The 24355-nt window shown below is 43.6% G+C and overlaps 1 long non-coding RNA gene across 1 annotated transcript in view; it reads left to right on the forward strand.

Annotated features, from left to right (window-relative positions):
• LOC128315570 (uncharacterized) overlaps nt 1–24355 on the forward strand; it is a 118087-nt gene that overhangs the window by 36594 nt on the left and 57138 nt on the right. Inside the window, exon 2 of the long non-coding RNA XR_008298447.1 lies at nt 18832–18996. This is a non-coding gene — a long non-coding RNA (uncharacterized LOC128315570). The remainder of the gene's footprint in view (nt 1–18831; nt 18997–24355) is intronic.

Below are 24355 nucleotides of genomic sequence, written 5' to 3' on the forward strand. Positions count from 1 at the left end.
CCATACATACATAAGAAGGCCTAGACACTAGAAAAAACGTGGTTCATTTAAGGGCCTAGAATAAAAGCCCATGGCTGAATCCACAGAGGGCAAGGACAAGCTTAAAGTAATGCCACAGAGGGGCATAAGATAACTATCTGGAGAACGTGGGCCTTAATCTGTCTTTTAAAAAGTTCATTAACGGAAGAATCTCAGTGGTGGAGATAGTGTGTTTTCACTGTAAAATTCTTAGAACTTTTAGGTGTCTTTGAAAGTTTTCACAATAAAATTTTGAGGAACAGGGGGAAAAAAAGTTCAGTCTAACTGCTGTAGATTTTAACTACTGGTCACCTCTTTCTTCCCCCTAAAACTGCCTCTAACATTTTAACCCTGTGTTACATTTTATCTCCATGTAAGCTGGGAATTCCAAAACTTGTTTCTCAAAGAAGCTATTTCATAGAATATCTCTCCTGCATGCCCTGTGTTCTTTGGAACATAATTTGGGAAATGCTGGCCTAAATAATTTCCTGTGCCGGGGATGCATCCTTGCCCTGTTGAAATCCAACCATCTCACTCAGATCCTGCTCACCCTGCCAGTTCTGCCACGACCGTCTGGACCTCTCCCTGATCCCACTGTCAGGTCTAAAGTCAGCATTCCTCATCCCTGAAGCCAAGGCTCTCTTCGTATCTTAAAAACATTTTTTTTTTAATGTTTATTTATTTTTGAGAGAGACAGAGACAGAATGCGAGTGGGTTAGGGGCAGAGACAGAGGGAGACACAGAATCAGAAGCAGGCTCCAGGATCCGAGCTATCAGCACAGAGCCCAACGAGGGCTCGAACTCACGAGCTATGAGATCATGACCTGAGCCGAAGTCGGACACTCAACCGACTGAGCCACCCAGGCGCCCGATCTCTTTGGATCTTAAAAGGCTACAGGTCTAGGCTATCAGAAATCTCCTTTTTTTCTGAAATCTTACAGCACATCATTGATCTATTTCTTGGGCACTCATCGGTTGACTTTGTAGTAGAACAGAATATGTATATGTCTAATTCCCCTTTGAGGGCTGGGGCTGAGGGTTGTTAGTTTCTGAGTCTCTCTTACACTCCCAATGTCTTGTCCAGAAAAGGAGCTAGATTGTTATTTTGTGAATTCTTCCCCCTTGAGAAGCCACCCTCCCACTCTTCTAGGCCACAGGTAGACACAGTGCTTCTGTATCCTCAGCAGAACTGCATCCCTCCCAATGCTGTCTGGGTGCCTGTCAGCGCCTCTGCCTTCAGGGGCTCTGGAGGGGGAGTGCTCTCTCTCTCTCTGGCTTAGATCCCTGGGATCCTTAAAGGCCTGGCAGGCTCCTGTCACCCACCTCATATTTTTATCCCCCTGATCAAGGCTCTAGAATGTTTTCCAGAGATCCCCAAGGACATCTGGAACACACAGACCAAGACAGGCACGTGGAGGGCACGTTCCCCTCTCCACTTAGTGTTTTCTGAGTCCCTCCCCGTCACTGCACTAGGGAAGAGGTCTGTTTCCTGTTGTGCCTTTGGGTGTTTCTCAGCCTGCGCTTAAGAACAGGCTTCCTTTGGTCCAAAGGGTATCACAGCTGCATTTCCCCTTTTGTGATAGCGTGTGCGGTGAAGGCAAGTGGGGAGTAATGGCTTTTGTCAAGGAGTCCGTCTTCCCCCACGTCCGTGTCGGCTCCCCTTGCTGGCGCTTGTTCTTCTCACTCCTTGTGGGAAAGACTGTCAAAGGATGTCAGGATAAATTCCCTGCTCCTACTTGCGCCTTTTCTTTCTTTCTCTCTCTCTCGCCCCCTCCTCTCTTTTGATTCTGTCTTGATGTCATCTCTTCAAAGTATACTACCTGTAAAATATTGATTCACAGCAGGCTGCATCTGCCAGGATCAGATTTCTCTTCTGCTGGCAGCGGTAATAAACTACCACAGACACCGCAGCCCTGGTGCCAGCTTCATCGTGGCTTCACACACATCCGCCTGTCTTTTGCCTGACTCTACATAATGAAACAGCGTCCAGAGACATTCCAGAAGCAGAGGAACCAAGTAACAACCAGTGGGGGGACGTAAAAGAGCTGGGGGGGAGGGGAACCTGCAAATGGAGAGGGTAGCAGACACCGCCTCAAGCGGCAGATGAATCGGAAGCTCCTGGTTTTCTGATAGCAACTGGAAAAATAGCAAAGGAAAACAAAGCTGCCCAGTTAACTACCCATGGGAGTATAATCGCAGTGGTCCCCTGCCTCCTGTCCTTTCTCCCTTTCCCCAGTCATCTCAGGCTAGGCTGTAAAATTGCACCTTGAAGCACTGGTAACTTATGAACCCTGCTGGGAATATCAAACCTAGAGGAAGATCTCACGGAGCAGGGACGTGAAGTTTGTTTGCGTAGGAAAAAGAGAGTTCGTGGTGAAGCAGCAGGGCAAGGTGGGGAAGCGCTTGGGCTCTGGGGCCGGAGCCTGGGCTTGGTACCATCTGCTTGCCATTCATGTGATTTGGGGCAAGTTATCAAACTTGCCTGTTGCGATAATGGGATGGTTGTCATGAGCAGGGGAATCGATAGTTGTAAGACATTTAGGATAGTGCCTGGCACATGGCACTTTTGAAGTGTTTATTAAATACACACATACAATTTCCCTGATGGGGAGTCAGAAGTCCCAGTGAATGGGGACAGTGTGGGCATTGGATTTCCTCTTCCCTTCCGGGGAAGTAACTCACCCTCCTGCCAGGTCTCCAGAGCAGACAGGCAGCTGGGGGTGCCGGGGCAGGGGGGGATGAGCAACCCCCCAGGGGGAGCCTGAACATTCTCCTCTTACTTTGTCTGCAAATGTGCACTTATTCAAAGGTGTCCCATTCTCTGAGAAGGTGACTCTTTATTCAGAAGTGCAGCAGTTGTGGGAAGTTTTCTGAGCCTCGGCAGCGTGTGTCTCTGTCATCCGCATCCTGGCTGAGGGGGGAAAGTATTAAAAAGAGAAGTGGCCATCCGAAGTCAGTAAATCCGTCATCAGAGATGACAGCTGTGGGTTTGCATTCTTGTTTTACTGCGACTTTGAGCAAGTTGGTGAAGGTGGCTATGGCATCCAGCTCTGGTCTGTGAAGAGTTATGATTTTCTACTGTATTAAGCTACTGAAGGGACCCTACCACTTAGCACCCTCCGGGGAGCCTTCTCTTTTGCAGTACAGGGAAATTTACCCCTTGTGACCAACTGTTAAGCTTCCTTTGAAGCCTCTTTTAATTCAGATTTGGTTCAGCTCACGATGGCTTCAGAGTCAGTGGGGAAAACGTTTACGATATGACAAACTAGCAACCTGTATTTTTTACGTACTGTTAGAGAAATCATGGGTCTTTTATACTCGCGTTCTTTTGCTTTTTGTTGGGAGAGATGTCCTTTGAGACCCCTCAGTTCCTCACTTTATATTCTTTCTCCTCTTCAAACCTCAAAGCCTCTCTGCACAGTAGCAGGCTTCCCTTTGATGAGACAGGCTGGAGAAAGTTTCTTCTGAAGCCTGTCAGAGTCAATGGTCTGTGGTCAAAGGGAAGACTGCGGGTCAAGTGAAGTATCCATCTCTTCACTGGGGGAGTTTAATTCCTTCAGAATTATGGGTCTTACTGCCAATGCCCCGAAGGCCTTGAAGGGCACTGCAATCTCATGGGCTTTCTGTGGGCCCAGTGTGCCCAGCCCGTCACCCTCACTGTGGCACGCTCCACAGAACTGTCCGGTTCTTCTTAAATTGTTTGTGTCCCTTTTCAGACGTAGAGCAGGAGACTGGCGCCGTGCAGAGCACGTCGGGACATTCGAAGGTAGAGCTGTGGGAGACCGAAGAGAGTGGTCAGGGAGGTGCCAGTGGGAAGACATGAGACCAAATCTTGACCCTGAACCAGGCTTTGTCAAAGACATGCTGTGGAGCGTGAATGTCTTCTGTGAAAGGAAGGAGGAGGAAGGCTGTGTAGAAACCACATGTGGGGGTATAGTGATTTGGTTCACTGCCTGGGGTTGGAGCTCAGTTCTGCTTGGGGATGGCCACGGGGAAGGAAGGTGACTTCACCTCAGTCTCCAGCCTCATATTCAAACTGGGTTGTTCCTAGAATTGAATGTGACGATAAAGTGCTTCGTGCAGAGATTTGTACATAGTAGGGCTCAGGTTAATGTTATTAACGGGCTGGTATAAAGAAGTACGGAGCGGAAGGGGTTCCTCAGGAGTTGTGTTACTTTGGCAACACAATGAGAAAACCATGAAAAAGGGACCTTTAAATGGCCGGTTAATGAAGAACTTAAAATTCACCCATGTTGTTGTTTTTTTTAATCTCTCAGCAAACTGGTCCCCTTCTTCCTCCTATTTGCAGTCCCTAGGAAGCAGTAGGCATGCAGCCAGTATTTGGTGAATGAATGAATACCATCTTATATTTATACCTTTGAGCCTAGGGATCATCAACAGCCTGAAAATAGTCACCGTTGGCTCCACTGATCTGGTTACAATTTTACTGTTCGTTTCACTTAAAAAGACATCTTCCTGTTGTCTATTTTATCATTTTCGGGTCTGAGGCATAGGAGCCTGCGTTGATTTGCGTAACCAGGTTAACCGAAACCATGTTAAGTGTTTCCTATGTATTCACTTAACTAATACTTATTGAGAATTTCCATATTTCACTACGTCCAATGGCTTAGTGTCTACTCTCCAAACCAAAAAGAGAACAAAATAGATTAGAACAATACACTGTGCGAGGTATTAAACAGATATCAATAGGAGCTGCTAAGGAAATGCAAAGGAAGAGAGCTTTACTTACTTGGTGATTGTATGTGCACGTGGAAATGGAGCTCAGCAAGGGTTTCTAGAGATGGTGGCATCTAATATTCTGATAATGATGTGTTACATTTCTGTGAATAACTGGATACCATGATCGAAAAAAGTATTTGTAGGTCAAATAGACATTTCGTGAAATATAGTCTGCTACAAGGAGATAAAAACCCTAGGATGTGGAGGTGTGGCTCTCTATGTCCAGCCCTGCAAAACATACAACTAAGAAATATCCTGGCTGAACTTAACTAGTGCGAGTCTCTTTAGCATTCATTCATTCATTTGCTCATTTGTTTATTTATTTTCCGGCCTCACTGAGATATACTTGCCATCTTTAACTTTGAATAGCAATTTGGTTCTGCGATTATTGTACAGGAAGTTCAGTGAGAACTTGGGGGAGCAGACTGATGAAGAAAAGTGACTCTTTTATGACTAACTAAAGTATAATTCCTGTCAGTGGCAAGACGTAACCAAAGAAGGGAAGGGTATTGTATAGAGTATTTCTCTCAAAGTTTTTGTCTCTGAAGAAAGAGAATGAGTAAGCCTTATTTTATATTGACTGACTAGTATCCATCAAAGAAGAACAATGCCAAGAGTTAAAAAGAAATATCAGTAGATCGCTTTTATTAATAACATTGAGATGGGTCACATAGTGCCTGCCACATTACTTAAGGAATTGTTTGGATAACAAAAGCCCTTTAACTTCATGAGTAAACACAGACAAGGGTATATGAGTCATAGGGAAGCTAGTTCAGGTAATGGCCTGGCATCTGCAATGGTAAAAAGAAATGACGGAGGGTTGGAAAGCGAAGGGAAAACTTATTCGAAGAGGGAGAATCAATAATGTTAGCTAGCATGTTCGCTCATCTGTAAAATGAGGAGTTTGGGGCTGGATTGAGTCCAAGGTTCTTGCTATCCTTGACACATCATGGACCTATGGATCCAATAAGGAGCAGACAGGCAGTAGAGGGAACTGACTGACTTATTAATTGAAACCTGGTATGCTTTTCTTCTCAAGAATGGAAGCTTCTATACACAATGTTCAAATGCAGGCATTTTTAAAGATAAAAATGAGAATAGGACACAATACAGGCAAAAGTTATAGACCACAAATGAAAAAAGTGTCGCTATCAAATTGATGCTTCGATGCACATTTTATTTTCTCTGTGAGTGAGATATTTGAAAAGCTCATTAACTCTTTGAGATATTGAGTAACATTTAGTACACAATTTCTTTGTTGTGTTAAAGAGTATCCTCAAAACTTCAAAGGGTGGGGAACTTTAGGAAGCTTCCTTCAGTAACTCATAGTGATGGCATAGCTTTGGTAGTGAGAGACTCCACTTCAATTTGAAAAATATGATCAGTGCATGTCATGGTTCCTGAAAATTTCTATGTTTGGTTGAACACTCTGGAAAAGAGAGATGTTCACCAAAATGCTTGGTCCCCAGTCATGGAGTTGTTACTGGAAAGTGGTTGCTCATTCGTGGACATCTTTGCCCATTGCCTAGCCTCTTGGTGGGATCATCTGTCTATTCACGTTGGTGAAATACTAGTGGAAGTGAGGTACATCATTTGTTGGCCCAGAATATTAAGCACAGAGTGTGCCTTCACCACAGTCTCTGTCTGCCCTTATGATTGGATGCAAAAGACCACACAGTGCTAGAGAATGGCAGAAACCTAGGATGGATGAAACCCAGATCCCTGATGCACCACATGAAGAAACCTGCCCATCCACCAGAAACTCTACGTGGAGCTATTAAATGAACAAGAAATCAACTGCTATTGAGCTTTTGGGGTTTGTTTGTTTTCGCAATTACCTGATAGACATAGGCACCAAATTTCTTGATTGTGTATAGGATGTTAAATTAGCTCATTAGAGAGAAATACACACATTTTGATTTATGGGTGATGGGGCCTGTTGGAAATCCGGGTATGTCCTGTGATCTGAAGCCACGAGAAAAGGGAAATCAGCAATCCTTTTTTTGTGTGCGATGTTAAATTCTTGTACAACAACTGGAGTGCTCTGGCTTTCTTCTTGTCCAAGTCAAGTGGGATAGTTTGCTTTAGCCATTCAGAGGTGTCACAGAGTGGCTTCTTGATCATTGGGAATTTGATTTCAGAGAGACACAAGTTCATGACTTTAGCCCCACTTGATGGAAGGGGACAAATATGATCGGTATGAATGGGGCGGGGGGGAGATGGTTAAGACTCTTGGGATAAATAGCAGAAAATGCCAGTCATTTTTATACTTACTCCATGAGCCCCACAGTCTTCAACTGTCAATGGTCACGTTACATTTCTGTTACTGCTAACGTTAAAAAAAAAACCACAAGGGATCAAATAACACATGCAATAGATATTTCTGCTGGTCAAGGAAAATTTCCTAGGACCTGTTCTTCCCCCTTTTGATTGGTGCTCACTGGTCTTTGCAGCTGCTTGCAGCCGGTATGGTCTTTAAGCACTGAGTTGAAGCAAAACCAAGAGTTAGAGAAACAGTCTCATGTAGCCTTAAAGGCAGAACTTTGTATTCCCATACATTTATAGAAATAGCCCCATTGTAAAAATTGATAGAAACAGATCATAACCAAAACCTGGGCAAGGGAAAATGGATCACTATAGAAAAATGTTGTGTGGTAAAACAGTTTAATCAGTAGGATGATAAGATGAAGGAGAAAAGGTCAATTATAGTCAGGATTATCATGGTCATGTCAATATATTAAATATACTAGATAGTTTGGACAGAACTAATAAGAACCTCTCTCCTAGCACAGAGATGAATGTTTTCAGATACCTTTGTGTTTTGAATACCTCAAAGAATCCTGCTCTCTCTCTGGGATGGCTTTGTGTGTGTGTGTGTGTGTGTGTGTGTGTGTGTGTGTGTGTGTGTGTAATTCACAGAAAGGCTTTATCAGTCAATGCCTACTTCACTCAGCTCCCTGTTTGTATGAAGATTAAATATTAAATCAGTGTTCTTTTTAAGTCTCCAAAGCAACTCAGTACACATTTAAGTAGACTTAAAAATTTATTTTCATTTTCTTATTTAATGATCGGGGATTACTTAGAAATGAAAGGTTCATAAGGGCCAGGACCAGGGTGAAGGAGTGAGATGCCTAGGGTGTAAAATTTAAGGACGCGCTTGTTCTCACCCTACGCTTGCAGGACCCTGAGATTGAGTTCCTCTGTAAATTTTGTGTCCTAGGCTCTTCACTGGCTTCACCCTAGTCCCATCCCTGAAAGCCACAGAGAAACAAGCGTGAAAAGTACATACTGCATGTGTGCAGAGCAGCCTGGGACAGCTTAAACATTGTTTCTGTCTCAGTTTGGATATCTGGTAGTAACTTCTTAATGAGAAATGCAGGGAAATCAGCTCCAACGTCAAGGTGAGTTCCTGCTGAGCAAATGACACCGGGAAAGAAAAGCTCCTCTTTTGGTCTTTGCTTGAATAATAATAATAATAAAAAGAGACCTATAATTGGATTTCCTTAAAGACTTGGAGAACTCACATCTTTATAACTTTTCAGATTGAAAGGTAGTCCTTTTGAATTCTATTAACTTTGCAGCCTACATTTTTTAGAAAGTAAGATTATGTAGCTTCTGAAGAAAACCAGGAACAATGAAGTGAAGCAATATTTGCATTCACAAGTTATTCTGTGTTGGCAGATTGTCATCTTTTGTAGAAATATCATGATTTTTCAAAAGGACCACTTTGAAGATAAAGAATTATATTTAATCATTTTTTTTTTGTTGTTAATAGAAAAGTCACTTTGACAGTCAAAGATCCCATTGCCCGTTAGCATGGTGCAGCCCACTGCAGGTAACATTGCAATCAGGGCCATCGTCCCCCTCTCATCTTCAGCTCTGCCAGAATAATAGCCCACGTTCACACCCCTGCCACTTACTTTCTGAAGGTTCCTGTTCACAGGGGAATGAGAATCTAGGAAATTTGGTTGTCTAGGAAATTTTAGGAGCCTGACATCTGAAGAGATGGCAGCTAATAGCTACGGTAGAATAGAGTAGCTAGCAAATTTTATGGATGGGTCAGAATACTGTCTTTTTTATTTTAAGGGAGCATAGTTTAAAATCCTAAGCCTCCGTGACCAATAACAAGGGAGAAAGAGTTGGCTGCACTTGGAGTCACTGATGAGGAAATAAGATCTCTGGAAAGTACGCCTTCCCTTATTACTTGCAAACATTTCAAAGGATTGAGACGGGTAGATTGAATCTTCTCTCTTAGAAAATTGTAGATTTTCACATCACAAGAAAGATGGTGGCAGAGTTTGTTTTGTTTTGTTTTATTTATTTTGAGAGAAAGAGAAAGGGGGGGGAGAGTTCGGGAGGGGCAGAGAGAGAGAGAGAGAGAGAGAAAGAGAGAGGGAGAGAGGGAGGGAGAGGGAGAGAGAGAGAATCCTAAGCAAGTTCTGCACTGTCACCAGTGCTCAGTGTGATGCAGGGCTCGAACTCACGACCTGTGAGATCATGACCTAAGCTGAAATCAGGAGGAATCCAACGCTCAACCGACTGAGCCACCCAGGTGCCCTTGGAGGCAGTTTTTATACATTTGTAACTAGACATAGTGATGTCAAGGTGAGGGCTCAGAAGGTGATTATAAATGTGAGTGCTATGCTGTTGAGTACAGGGCTCCCAGGATATGATAAAACACTATTCTGGGTCTGCTTCTCCTGCTCCTTTAAAATTTAGGCAATGAGGAGAATCTTTCTCTGCCCCTGGATAGAAGATCCTGTGACTTTTATGATTATTCTTTAAAAAAAATTTTTTTTTATTGTTTATTTATTTTTGAGAGAGACAGAGACAGAATGCGAGTGGGTTAGGGGCAGAGAGAGAGGGAGACACAGAAGCAGAAGCAGGCTCCAGGCTCTGAGCTGTCAGCACAGAACCCGATGTGGGGTTCCAACTCATGAGCTGTGAGGTCGTGACCTGAGCGGAAGTATGACGCTCAACCGGCTGAGCCACCCAGGCGCCCCCTTTTATGATTATTCTTGGGTAAAAGATGGGTATCTCATCGTTTTAAGCTAAAAATAGTCTCAATTCAGAAATTAGATTTTCTCCCCAAATGTTAAACCATTGCTTTCATCTGCTTTAAAAGGTAGACTTCTGGGGTTCCTGGGTGGCTCAGTCAGTTAAGTGTCTGACTTGGTTTCAGTGCAGGTCATGATCTCACGATTTCGTGAGTTTGATCCTTGCATCAGGCTCTGCACTGACAGCGCAGAGCTTGCTTGGGATTCTGTCTCTCTGTCTTTCTCTACCCCTCCCTGCCCTCTCCCCTCTCTAAATACATACATACATACATACATACACAAACTTAAAGGTAGAATTCTGCCCTAAACCACCATCCCCATGCTAAGATGCTAGTTGATTTATTTCATTTCCCCCTTGCTAGCTGCTTTTCATCTCTATTAGGCTCAAAACTGGGGGAAGGTGAAGTGAAGGAATAGGGTTCTTCCTTTGGGGTGGTTTCCTGGTTCTTCAGAGGGTTGCATCACTGGGGGCCTCTCACCTACAGTCCTCTTAATGTAACGTAGGTTCTCTTAATGCATGTGCCTCTTCCCGGGCTCCTGGACAGTGGGGGATCATCTCCTGTTTCTCCCTGTTGGAGTCTAGCACCCAGAATAATCTTGCTCCCTTGTGGCCTCCTTCTGGTGCAGAGGAAACACTGATACTGTAGGTACATACTGGCCCAGGGAGCTGCTCCCTCCGCCAGCAGTGTTCTTAGGTGTGTTGGGCATGGCGCTCAGTGGCTCCATTGCAGAGAACGCCCTCACCAGGCAGGAGATGAAGGAGTCATACCCCCACTGAGGATCCTCGCACTACTCGCAGGTCACAGATAACAGTTTGCTCCAAATAAACCTCTTCACAGAGTTCTCTTCCCCCTTCTTTCCTGCCCTGGCTCTTTTATGTCCCTGTGTATGGTGACTCTCTCGTACTCACGTTAGGGCCTGTTGCATTAGTGCCTCAGTCAAAATTGAGGCCCAGGGAACGCCATTTTGCCATTGTGATACATCAATGAAATAGAATAATATGGAGATTTTTCTAGGAGACAAAACTAACTTAATAAAACGGCTAATGGGTCAATGATTTTTGTTTTCTTAATATGATCTATCTGGTAAAAATCCTTCACTGAACCCTGATCTGTCCCAGCTATGGTACAGCTCATACTCAACTAGATTGCGTGGAGTGCATCGATCTGCACTAAGGTCCTTTTACCCAACACCTAGCTACCTGGTCCCTCTAGTGCAGAGACACATGCTCCCTATTCAGCAGGCTCTAGTCAGAACACGGGTATTCACTACTTCTCATCCATTCCCTAGTTGATTGTAGGCACCCATGCCCAGTCCCTCAAAAGATGGAGGGGCTTTATAAGTGTCTATTGCTTTGAAAGGGCAATAGCTATTTTCCCTTTATACACTATATTCAATCTATAACTCACCAAGAAATAATTTCATAGCCTACTGGCCTGACAGCCTTTACACAAAATTTAACCTCCTCAGGAAGGGATCTTGCCAAGCGTCAGGGACGTAAATACAATTGCTAGATCACCAAAAGCTACCGTACACATGTTTAGAAAGGTAAACTTGATCCCAGCCTGGTCACCCAGTAGGCAGGAGCTGAAGGCGTCTCTGGTGATCTGAGGCATACTGATGTTTGGCAACCTAGACTTCTGGAAGGAACTAAGGTATACGGTACAAAAGGATTATAATCTAGGGAATGCTTGGAGGAGCTATATTAGTAGTCAACACCTAAAGAGCTTTCTTCCTTTGTATTTTCCTCCTTTTTCCCCTCTTAGTTTTGGAGGAGTATATTGAGTTTGCTGAGGCTGAGAGAAAAAGCTCAAACTCAGGGAGTTCTCTGAGGCTGAGAGAAAAAGCCAGAAGCTCATTGTTTCAGGAGTGCTCTTGGCCGGACACTTTTTTTTTTAATTTTTTTTAATGTTTATTTTTGAGACAGAGAGAGACAGAGCATGAACGGGGGAGGGGCAGAGAGAGAGGGAGACACAGAATCTGAAACAGGCTCCAGGCTCCGAGCTGTCAGCACAGAGCCCGATGCGGGGCTCGAACTCACAGACCGCGAGATCATGACCTGAGCCGAAGTCGGCCGCCCAACCGACTGAGCCACCCAGGCGTCCCTTGGCTGGACACTTTTAGAAGGTAGTTGGTGTTCCTTACTAAGTTGTTCCTTTCAGCTCACCAGGGTGGGAAGTTGACAGTACTACAAAAACACAGGGAGAAGAAGGGAGCCTGGCGTAGAATAAGGTTTTAAAGAAAATTGTGATTTACCACATCAGTATTCAAACCACACATTTCTGCTCATGAAAGCTTTAATGGGGGCAAAAATCTTACCTAAGCAAAATATTTGCCTTGAAACAAAAGTATGAACCACCCAAATGAAGCAATTCTATATAATATTCTATTCTTTCCTATAGATGATGTAACTCAACACATTTTATCGAACACCTTCACTATGCTTACAGTGAAGACATCAGTTTAAGTTGGATGCAGGCCCTGCCTTCCAGGGGCTTACAGAAATGAGAATATTAACTGGTATTTGAGAGTTAAGCATTGATAGCTTTAAATCCAAATTGGTTTTCAGCATAGCAATGAAACTACCAGTTACCTGCTACGTGACGATCCTGACAAAGGAAGATATTTCTAATGTTAACTTTTCCTACCCAAGTAATCAAGAGGATATTAGCAGCATCTAAACCCAAAACCCATACAGTCTGTTCTTTTTTTTTTTTCATGACAGAAGACTGAAAATTTACTTGTGAATATGCACCCTTTTTATTTCTGAATAGGCACCTTGTGCCTGCTCTTTCCAGGTACCCTTTTTTATCTTCTAATTCTTATAGGATACTTCCTGTCTCTGTGATTTGAGCAAAAAGTTATTTCTTAAATCTCATCCTCAGGGATTATTCTTTCATTTACTCAGTGAACCTAGTTTCATGGTCTATCATGCTACCCTATTATCCATTCTATAACTTAGCATATCATTTTACTCTCAAGCTTATTGATCTTACATGTTCGGTGTAAGCAAATTCATCTTTTTCTCCCATGTAAAGTTTTTTAGAATGAGCTAACACCCTGTATTCTGGTTAAGTGAGACTCTCTCCTACATTATTGCTTAGTGCTTTTTTCTCTCTTCCCTCTTTGCTCCATCTTCATTTATTTAAATCCTTCCCACCTTTTATGTATAACACAAATGCTACCTTTCCTGGATACTCCAGGAAGTCTCCCCTGATCGTCTTTAAAAAAAACATATAATTCATTTATTTAAATTCCAGTTAGTTCACATACAGTGTAGTATTGGATTCTGCAGTGGAACCCAGTGATTCATCACTCCCTTGATCTTCCATCTAAAATCAAACTTTTTTTTTTTTTGTGGCGAGTGCCCATTTTCTTTATGTGGTGACTGCCTGTATTTGGTTCTCTCTCTCATTTGGGGCATGTTGTAAGATTGTTCCTCCCTGGCCTTGAGCGCAAGCATGGTTGAGGTACATTTTCAGCCAACAAAATGTGAATGGAAGTAATATATGTTACCTCCATGTAGCAGCTTTAAGAGTCACTGGGTGCTTTGCCTTGTTCTCTTTTCCCTCTGCCACGGCGACTGGTGATATTCCAGGTAGGGACTGCTCCATCAGCTGGATCATAGACGGAAATCATGATAATGTGGAATTGAGCCCACAGCAGTCTGCCATAGACATAATATAGGAGGAAGAAATAAACTTCTGTTGTTCAGACCACTGAGACAGTGAGGTTATTTGTTGCTGCAGCAAAACTAGTTTATTCTGACTGGTAGTATGGATACAAAATGCTGATGTCTTTTGTTATCCAATTCACTTCAAAATCGTGTATTGATAACCAGTCCAGTTGAGCCTTCTGATGACAGCAGCCCCGGGTAATATCTGATGGCAACCACAAGAGGGACTCCAAGGGAGAACTAAGAAGGAAAGTAGAATTTTTGGTCATCTATTTTCTCAGTAGCCATGGACATTCTTTTCCAAGGAGTATTTTATATGAAAGGAATGTGTATAAGTTAGTGATTAAGACAAACCTTCCTTGGCTGACTCTGCAAAGGCTAGTGTCCTCAGAGGGCTGCCCTTGGCCCTTTTCTTTTCTCTGCAGATTCTCTCCGAAAAATCCAAAACTCCACCATGATCTCAACCGCAAGCTTTATGTCTGTGACTCCTATATCTATACTTCTAGCTGTAGGAAGACCTGCACAACTGAGCCCTCACTAATTTTATGACCCACAATATCACAAGCAAAATAAAATGGTTATTTTCAGCCACTAAGTTCTGGAATAATTTGTTAACACAGCAAAAGTTACCATGAATCGCCTTTACCATTCTTCTCTCTCCTTTCCTCACTAGTGCCGGTCATGCAGCCCAGGGGCTGTCAGCCTCCCTTGTCCTTATCCTGTAGTCTCTTACGCAAGGCCCCATCTGGACACTGACCCACCCTGACCTCCCCACACTCGATCAATTCCAAGTTCCTGATTCAGAACAGTATGGATGGCACATCAGATGTGGATGAATCTAACCAGTCCTTTGTGTTCTCAAAGTTGTTTTCAGTAGTAATGTGCAGTTTTGCTTCTTCTTTTAGGGTATTAGTAGGGAAAGAGGAGAAGGGTTGGCATAGGGAAGATTCTTTTTAAAAAAATTTTTTTTAATGTTTATTTTTATTATTTGAGAGAGAGAGAGAGAGAGAGACAGAGCACGAGCGGGGAAGGAGCAGAGAGAGAGGGAGACACAGAATCGGAAGCAGGCTCCAGGCTCTGAGCCATCAGCCCAGAGCCCGACGCGGGGCTCGAACTCACGGACCGCGAGATCATGACCTGAGCCGAAGCCGGAGGCTCAACCCACATAGGGAAGATTCTTTAACCTTTGTCTGATTTTTCCTTGACTGTGATGGCAAAAACTTTAGAAAGCTTCCCAAGAATCCATGTACTGTCTTCAGATTTAAGAACATGGCAGCATGCCATTGCTCTGGAGAGATTAGTGGGACTTGACAACGTTATCACTGCTGGTGAAGAGTGGGAAATGGTGATGTCAGGGTAACTTGTGCCTAGGATGTGAAGGACCGGGAGGGCCAGGCTAAACCCCGTCAACTTTATCCTGTGGGGGGTTTGTGGACATCAACATTTTTTAAACATAGGAAGGCATGATTATAATAAAGTAGAACTGGGGTCTGTGTGCAGGATGAGGTGGATTCTAAAGACACCGAGACCTGGGTCAAGAGACTATGGTAGGAGTTTAGGTATCAAGGGGATGGTGAAGGGAATCTGCAGTAAGAACTGGTAATAAGCTGGGGAAGGCACAGGCGTGAGAGACATTGAGGAGGATTGAGAGCGCCTGGTCATCACCTACATCGCTCTATGGGGCAGGCAGTGGTGGCAATAACCTGACCAAAAAAACCACGATTCCTACGATTTATATAGTGTGTACCATGCACCAAGAGCTTTATATAGGTACTTTCATTAATTCTCACAGTAGCCTTGGAGGCAGATACCATTTTACAGAAGAAATAATTGAGGCACGCAAGTTCATGCCCAACCTTCCCTGACCAAGGAAATAAATCGATTACGTTCTGGGTCTATGGAAGCATTTTCTGAAATAGGATCTGTGTGGGTCAGCCGAGAACATATTAAGTGGTATAACAATATCATTACCAACTCTTCACCACTCCGATTCTGTTTTGCTGGATATTTGCAACAATAATTGCTCTATAAATCCACATGTGAAATTTGCTTTAAAAAAAGAGCGAGGGAGAACCTCAAAAAAATGTGTCTTTCCTAGAGTTCTTTAAATGTCACGCAAAGTTACATTTCAAGGAGACTTACTTCAATAATAGAAGCATCATTCATGGAAAAGGTGACCAAAAGCACAGCTATAACCAGAAATAACCTGAAAACTACATTGTTAAATATAATATAATGAAATACATTTTTATCATTCCCTGAAGTGTGTGAGATGTAATCCAATAAATTAAAGCACCTTGATAATTAAATGTATGTTTTTTGGGGGGTAGAGGTGGCAACAGGTGAGAAGTGAATTTTGAAAATGATTATAACTACTTTATTTTTTTTAAATTTTTTTTAACGTTTATTTATTTTTGAGACAGAGACAGAGCATGAATGGGGGAGAGGCAGAGAGAGAGGGAGACACAGAATCCGAAACAGGCTCCAGGCTCTGAGCTGTCAGCACAGAGCCCGTCGCGGGGTTCGAACTCACCGGCCGCGAGATCGTGACCTGGGCCGAAGTCGGACGCCCAACCGACTGAGCCACCCAGGCGCCCCTACTTTATTTTTTTAAGTTGATTTTTGAGAGAGACAGAGAGGGAGAGAGAGCAAACAGGGGAGGGACAGAGAGAGAGGGAGAGAGAGAGATTCTCAAGCAACCTCCACACTGTCAGGGCAGAGCCCGATGTGGGGCTTGAACCCACGAACTGTGAGATCATTGACCTGAGCTGCGATCAAGAGCCGGACACTTTGCCGACTGAGCCATTCAGGTGTCTCGATTATAACTACTTTACATCTGCATGGTGCCCTTGCCACAGGGGCCTTCATACACTTCAAGATGACTTAACAAATGTGCATTGATCCTCCCACCATCCTCAGAGAATATGTGAGAAGTAAACAGTGTTTATCAATAAATTTTGTTCTCTTGCAAAAAGAAACCCAAACCTTCGCAACCTAAAGGTGATAGAACACCTTTTGCTGTGACAATCTCATAAGCTCATTGACTGTGGACACAGCCAGAATATGGGGACTGAACTGCCAGGTTCCGACGGACCCCTAAATGAAATAGGTTGGGAGGTTTGCTTGCTTAATTGCTTCCTCCCTCCATCCCTCTTTTGACACTTTCTAAAATGGCTCATATTCTAAGCGTTGGAAGGAAATCTAATTCTTGCTTTTTCTCTTTTTTTCTTCCTTTATACTTTCTGTGAAAACACAATTTCATCATAGTAGTTCCTGATTTACATTTCTGCTCCATTGGTGGATTTTCCCCTTGGTGTTCAGCAACATCTCACTCCTAATGACTATTTATAGCCCCCCAGGGTTTCTGTGGCCCTAAGTATCACCATTGAATTTATCAGAGTTCTTGCCTATCCTGATTGCTTAGGCGCACCTGCTGTGGGATTTATAGCCTTGAAAATAAGTACCAAACACCTAGTGGCTTCTAAACTTTTTTTTTAAATCAGTCTTTTGAGATAGGTTGCTTCCCACCCTTTCCCTCCTTAGGAGGTCCACAGTAGCTGTTTCTACATGATGTTGAATCATCCAGATGAAAAGTGAAAATTCTGTCAATCTCCTGTTCTCAGCTGTAGTTTAATGTAAGAGGCATTTGTGTGGTTGTTGGGATGAAAACAAGGTCGGGAGGGGAAAGGAGCTAGATCTCTGCCTCCCAGGCCCTCATATCTCTTGTCCTGAATTACTCAGCCCACTTTTCCCTCCATCACCTTGAGATCAAAATAGGTGTTTGCTTTCAAACCCCAATCCTGGGTACCAGTGGCTTTTGTCCCCAAGTCGGCTCCTCGTCACCCTGCCCCGTGCACTTGGTCCTGCCACGCACGTCCTCTGTAGTCCTTTGCACAAAGGATGAGTAATTGTTACACAAATTTACTTCCTTTCCATTCACAAGGAATGAGGATTATGTCAGCTAAAGACCATTGGGATAAATGTGTTCTGCGGCATCTGTCAGTTCAGAGCAGGGCAAACGTGAAGAATGAGAGACTTCTGATGAGAGATGATGGATAACTTGTTTAATCTGGGATTGTCGGCTCCATTTCTTACGTGAAGGAGTGGGAGACTGCATGCATAAAATCCCTGGACCAAGAGAATGGAGCTGAAATCCAAAGGTCCGTTTCTTCTGTAACTCAGACCTCCTACTGCATTCAGTGTACATGATTTACCCTATCACCCAGTTCGTCTTTGTTTAACCCACTTGCTTTACCTTAGACAGGTAAACCTTTCTGTCCCCACGCGCTTCTCTGTCCTGTAGCCACTATCATATTTGTCTGGATAAGTTCTTGCTGTCTTGGTAAGCGTTCATCCCTTTGGCTCCTGGTCACTACATAGCTCACTGCAGGTCTAGCCTGGTTCCTGACACCAGGGGAAGAAGGCTTGTCAGTGCCTCTTGGCTCAGCAGAGGCAATGCCCTAACTCCCCAGTCTGGGATTTCTCTGTCTCTCGTGTCTAGGGAAACTCGGTTCTGCCCACTCTTTACTCTTCCGTTGAACCAATATAGGTGCTGCTGTGCTCCTTACTGCTTCCAGCGAGGTGGACTTGCTTTCTGAGTTTCTTCTACTTGAACTGATATATACTACTCAGCGTAACCTATACCTGCCTCTGGATACCCAGACAAACCCCTTTCCCCACTCCCAAGCTCTTACTTTCCACTCTGCTCTGTGTGAGCAGTCCTGGCTCATTGCATTGACTGATTTATATGTTCTGCATATAAACCCTCTTTTTTAATTTTGGGACCCCTCATGCTGGTGATGGTGACGTCATCACTCTTTGCCCACCTCCAGCAACTTCCATGGCATCTGTATCATTTGTTAGTTATCATTAACAAAGGCGTGCAGCTTTACATGGGAACATAAACAATTGTGTGTGGAGAATCGTAGTTTCTTCACAAGTCTTGTAAAATATGTTAGCACCGACACAGGCCTAAGCAACCACTGAAGTCCATCATACTAGTGGAAAATATCTGGCATGTGGGCTGTTGGGTGTTTTTATTTTTGGTATTTTAACTGCAAATCGGGTGCTGTGAAGTCAAAGACACAGTAAACAAGAATCCATCCAAAGCTGCCTGTTTGGTTTGCTTTTGCCTTGTGGGCCGGACGTTGACCGTCACGCGACGCCAAGGGGAAGGAAATGCTATGCCTTGGACTCATTAAAATCATTCCCAGTGATTTCACTTCTTATTTTTGTTCCAACTACACTAATATTTCTGACGTGACTGATCCCTGTGGTTTACTTCCGTAAACTCTTCCACTCTGACCTTGTCTTCCCTGTCTTTCATCTTTTTCCCGAGAGATCAGAGACACGGGAGCAAGCAGGCATCACGAGCTGCCCATTCATCTGGAGTGTGTGCAAGCTGCCTTCCAGCTGATCTCTTCCCCAATTTCCCTGCATGGCAGCCAGAATAGAAGGCAGACGGGTGTCCCAGCACCCACAAGGATGCTAACAAGTCGCCTTGAGGTTGGTATCTCCAGGGTAATGGGACCTGCGAGAAGATGCACTCTTTCCATAGTCCCTGATATCCTGAGCTCTCTCCCTCTCTTCTGCTGCCTTCTTCTCCCCTTGGGGCCATTGGAGGGGGAGGGGCGTGAGACTTTGGAGACTTGCATGGTGAGAGAAGTGCCACACTTTCCAAACTGTGGGTGTGGCTCTCCACCCAAGACCCAATCAAGTAAAATACTTATCGGGGAGGAAAGGGAGATGTGAGGTGTTATAAGAAGAAAATGTTCCGAGAATTTAGCTACCCCAAGTGATTTTGCACACATTTCTGTTCCCTCTGCTTCCCTCATCCAGGCCAAATTGCCGACTTTAGGCTCCCATGTCACCATGGGTCTCTCCTTGCTAGCCACTAGCCACGGCTGCAACTTTATATTTGTTTGTGTGTTTATTTGATTAGTGCTTCTTTTGCCCCCGTGGACTGTAAGTTTCACGAGACCAGGAATAGAATCTGTGGTTCAAACTACCACAGCATACCTGACACAGTGCCGGGCACACGGTAGTGCCCAATACATATCATGACAGATTAAATGCAATTGGTTGTGTGCATATTACCCAAAGAAACCGGGCTAGAAGCCCTTCCGCTAGGCCTTTGTTGCAAATGTTACTGATAAGCAAAACATGTAGACTGTGTGGTGAAGTCTGGCTCCACACAAGATTACCATGCCTTGTATTTGAGAATCTCCCCGTGGAGTTGCTCCCCCACATGTGACTAAATTAACTAGTTCAACGAAAGCACTCATTTGGATGGTTTGATTGGTCATTGGGGTGAATCGACCAAATGTTCATTTTGGCTTCAGGTAGCCAACGTAAACCTTAACCAGTTCCATGTACTAACTAATATTCGGTCCAATATTTAATCTTCTGACTTGCTAGTTTTTCAGCAAAGTAGTGGAAGTCCTTGACACATGAAGAGTGGGCTTCCTGGGATATTTCAACACAATGATTAGGCTCTTGGCATTAACTTCCCACCCTACCCTTCTATTTGTTTTATGAAGCTGGGGAGGTGGGAATGTTAGGGTATTTTTTTTTTTTTTTTATGTTGAAAACAGGTAACACACTTTGGACTTTCTGCTCTCCCCAGCAATTCGTTCTCTGCTGTTTTTCCCTTTCTCTAAACCTTTCTGCCAAACACATCATGCCTTCCTTTTGCAGTGCCCGATTCCTGCTCTGTCCTTGAAAGCACGCTTTGATCTTTCTTCTTTTTGTCAGCATTTCATTTTGGTTGAGTTGCTCAATGAATTACTGCATAAATGCTCTTATCAGAGTCCAAAATTATATCCCTGGAGATCTTTGTAGTTTTCTGGTTTCAATGAATATTCAAGTATTCATCCAAGAAGTCTCTTTCCTACTACTGAGAAGTTTACGTTTTTGCCATATATAATTCAATTTCAATTATGCACACACACAGTGTAATTATTAGTGAGAAGGACACTATTCAGCTGTTAACTATTGGCTTCATTAACTCATTGACAGAGTCTTAATTCATATATTCATATTCTAATATAGTGGATGAGCTACTTCAAAAGGTGATTATGGTACTACATTCATTCAATAGCTATTTATTGAGCATTCCTTATGTGTCAGGCACTCCTTAATCACTGGGGGTATAATGTTGATCAGACATGATAAATAGCCACCCTAAGCTCATTGTATAAAAGGAGAGAGAATTTAATCCAATAATTACACTAATAAATATCAAATTGTACCAGTGATGACAGCTAGAAAGTAGAGGTGAGTGTGGTATCCTGAAAGCCTATAAGAGAGGGTTGGATCTAGCCAAGGATGTTGGAGTAGGCTTCCCTGTAGAAACAATGGTTTAGTTAATATCTGAAGAAGAGTGGTTACTAAATAGGTGAATGAGGTGGGAATATGTTGTAAGAGGGGACAAGAGCATGTACCAAGGCCCTGAGTTAGGAGGAAGTATAGCATATTTGGAGCCTGAAGAACTGGATAAAAGAAAAGAAAGAGTGTTTGAATGCATCAGAGGGCCATCAAGGATGCCAGGATGTGCAGGACCAATGTCCAAGAGAGAAGGAAAGAATATTCAGATAAGCCTCACTCTTACATCTATTAATGCCTTTGCGCATTTGCCAATCCAAGAAATGGAGAAAAGAAGGCAGGCAAAAAGTGATGGCCTGAAGCTTTCTGTGGTTTCATTGAAATGAAAGATAAAAGTCGGAGTTTAGAGTTTCCAAGGTAGCTAAGACTCGAGAGGCCAGGAGAGGAGGCAACCACAGAGAAATGATCTAGAAATTTTCTCTGCAATTTCTTTTTGAGGCATTTGCTGAATTGTAAGCAGTGAAGATGTAAGGAGAGACATCGAGATACCAAGACACAAAAAGGAGCATTTAGGAAGATACCGAGCTCAGCAGAGACGTAAGCAGTCTCCTGGGTCTGGGGAAGCAGAGTGGGGGTTCTGAGCCCACTGGGGACACTGGGTAACAATCCAAGTTTTCAGTTGAGACCCTAGCAAGGGTATACCCTAAGTATACCGTAAAGGCAAGACTAAATCAGAAACATATCAAGTCTAACAAAGCTTGAAACTCCACTTTGACTAGATCAAGGTGGTCTGTCCATATTCTACCTGCAAGAAGAAAATTAAAACTTTTCTGGAAAAACACCAGGAGCCTCTATAATTTCAAAAATATATTGTCCAGGATTCTATAAAAACTTACCAGGAATGCCAAAAACTAGACCAAATGTCCAAAAACAAAGAGAAAAAAAATAGAAAGAGAACTATAGGTGATCCAGATGTTAGAATGATCAGGTAGGGACTTTAAAATAGCTGTGGTTAATATATTGAAGAAAGAAGAGAGAGAGACTTTCACAAGAAAACTGGAATATATTTTAAGAAATGGAAATTTTCAATGAAAAATAAAAGAAGGTAAGAACTCTAGACTGTTGTGTTGTTTAGGTCCTCCTAGAAGATGACACTAAGACAGTAATAGATGTGCAGGAGATTTACTGGGAGAAACACTTGTGCAAGAGGGAGAAGAGAGCAGGAAAAGGTGGAAAGAAGCTTCAAACAATAATGCAGGTCTGATTCCTATGGAAGGAGGGAGGAGGGGTTGATATAAAGTCTCAGAATTCAGTACAGTTCCAACAAAGTTTGGCCAGGCTGATGGGGGCAGGGGGGTGGATCCTAAGGTCAATGTTGCTTTATTGAGGAGTCCTACATTTTGCTGGGGTGGCCTTCTGTTAGCACCCTTCTGTGCTCAGTCATTGGCTGGGAGTTGCCCACAGGAAGTGTTGCTTCTGTGTAGATGTAGTGGTAGATTCAAAGGGACAGCAGCTGGGGTGATCAGTCAATTATGGTTCCCATAAGAGGTGATCTGACTGGTGTATTTTCACTGCCATTGCGTTCCACCCTTTGTGCCGCACAGCTCTCCTCCATGCAAGTGCAGGGAGCAGCTCCTTCATGGTCCCATTGGCCTCTTTCCCTGAGAAGAAAATTAGAGATAGGAATTAGTGGGATGAACTACTGACCTCGTTGCTGCAGTCCATCTTGGGGTGTAAGTGGGGGTAACTTTTCCACACAATCTGTTCTAAATTACTCTTATCCTCAGCTATTGCCTCAGCTGGTCCTTGTGGCCTCTCTCTTACTATGTGTCCATCTCTCTTACTATGGACATTTCATTTGTAGGCCCACCATGCCAGTTTTCGGTTGGCTGATGAAGAAGGCTGACGAGGGTCATTTTGCCTACTTGGTTATTGAGTGCCTCTTGCTTGATGGATACTTCCTGGTGGGCATTAATATGTGATACACAAACTCTCACACTTCGTGCCCAGGCCCCTGTATCACCCATATGCCTCTACCCGAGATCTCTTTGCTTTAAAACTTTCAGTCATTTCCTTCCAGGCCTCTGACTGGCCAGCCACGTCACTAGTCACTACCCAGATATCTCTATATATTCTCACCTGGGGCTCCATGTCCCGTTACAAATCTTTCCCCTCTCCTCTGTCTTTCAAAGCTACTTCTGAATGCAGCTGTAATGTAGCTGCTATGCACATGCAGCTTGTATCCATCTACAGAGGAGACCCATCCATAAACCAAGTTTGGGCCTTCTCCTCCTCCTTCACCTAGTCACACAGGAACGCCCATATGCCTGTATGTGTGAGCTGGGGGATGGAGGCTGGACACCTGTGGTGGGTGATGTAAGACTTACTTGCTCTTGCAGCCTACTCTACGCCCAGTCTTGATCTGGGTGTTCCATTTCCATCTTATAATAAACTACTGTTGGGCCCACCCAAATTTATGCTTGGTGGGTCTGACAGAACCCAGTTTATAATTAACAGTTTAGATACTTGGCCATTTGGTACTTCATTGTCTCTACTAAGACAGAGCAGGAGCTCTGTTCCTAGGTGTGGAGTGTGTTGCCTCCAGAACCCCTAAAGCCCCACTGGACACTATGTTCCCTTCTTTGTTGTAGGGAATGCAAGATTCAACAATTTGTCTTTTTTTTTTTTAATTTGTCTTTTATTTTGTAGGAAATATTCCAGGTTATTTCTGAACTCCTAAAAACTGGATCCCTACAAACTTCACTGAAGTAGAAGTTCCCCTGAGTTTTCACAGAGTTTACTTCCTTACTCTGTGGAGTGCAGGGAACATAGCAAGGCTTCAAGCATGTTAGCCATCTCTTTCTCATCCTGTCTAATAAGCATGATGTCACTGGTGTAATGGAGCAGTGAGATCTTCTTTGAGATACCCAGGCACTTCAGACCTCTTCAGACTACACAATGACAGAGGGCAGGAGAATTAACATAGCCCTGAGGCAAAATTGGAAACAAATATTGTCCATCCTGAGTTCATGTGAACTGTTTCTTTTCTTCTTTTCTTTTTCATAAAATTTATTTATTTATTTAAAAAATTTTTAATGTTTATTTTTGAGAGAGAGAGCAGGGGAAGAGCAGAGAGAGAGAGCGAGAGACACAGAATCCGAAGCAGGCTCCAGGCTCCAAGCCATCAGCACAGAGCCCGACGTGGGGCTTGAACCCACACACCGCGAGATCATGACCTGACCCAAAGTCAAATGCTCAACCGACTGAGCCACCCAGGCACCGCTATTTATTTATTTTTGAGAGAGACAGAGACAGTGTGAGCGAGGGAGGGGCAGACAGAGAGAGAGAGAGAGAATGCCAAGCAGTCTCTGCACTGTCAGCATAGAGCCCCATGCGGGGATCAAACCCACGAAACCATGAGATCACGACCTGAGCAGAAACCAAGAGTCACACGCTTAACTGACAGAGCCACCCACGTGCCCCTATGCTCTTTTCTAATTGGAATTCAAAAAGAATATTTATTTGATCAGTGGCAAGATTC

The sequence above is a fragment of the Acinonyx jubatus genome, chromosome B2, assembly GCF_027475565.1.
Source record: "Acinonyx jubatus isolate Ajub_Pintada_27869175 chromosome B2, VMU_Ajub_asm_v1.0, whole genome shotgun sequence".
Classification (NCBI taxonomy): Eukaryota; Metazoa; Chordata; class Mammalia; order Carnivora; family Felidae; genus Acinonyx; species Acinonyx jubatus.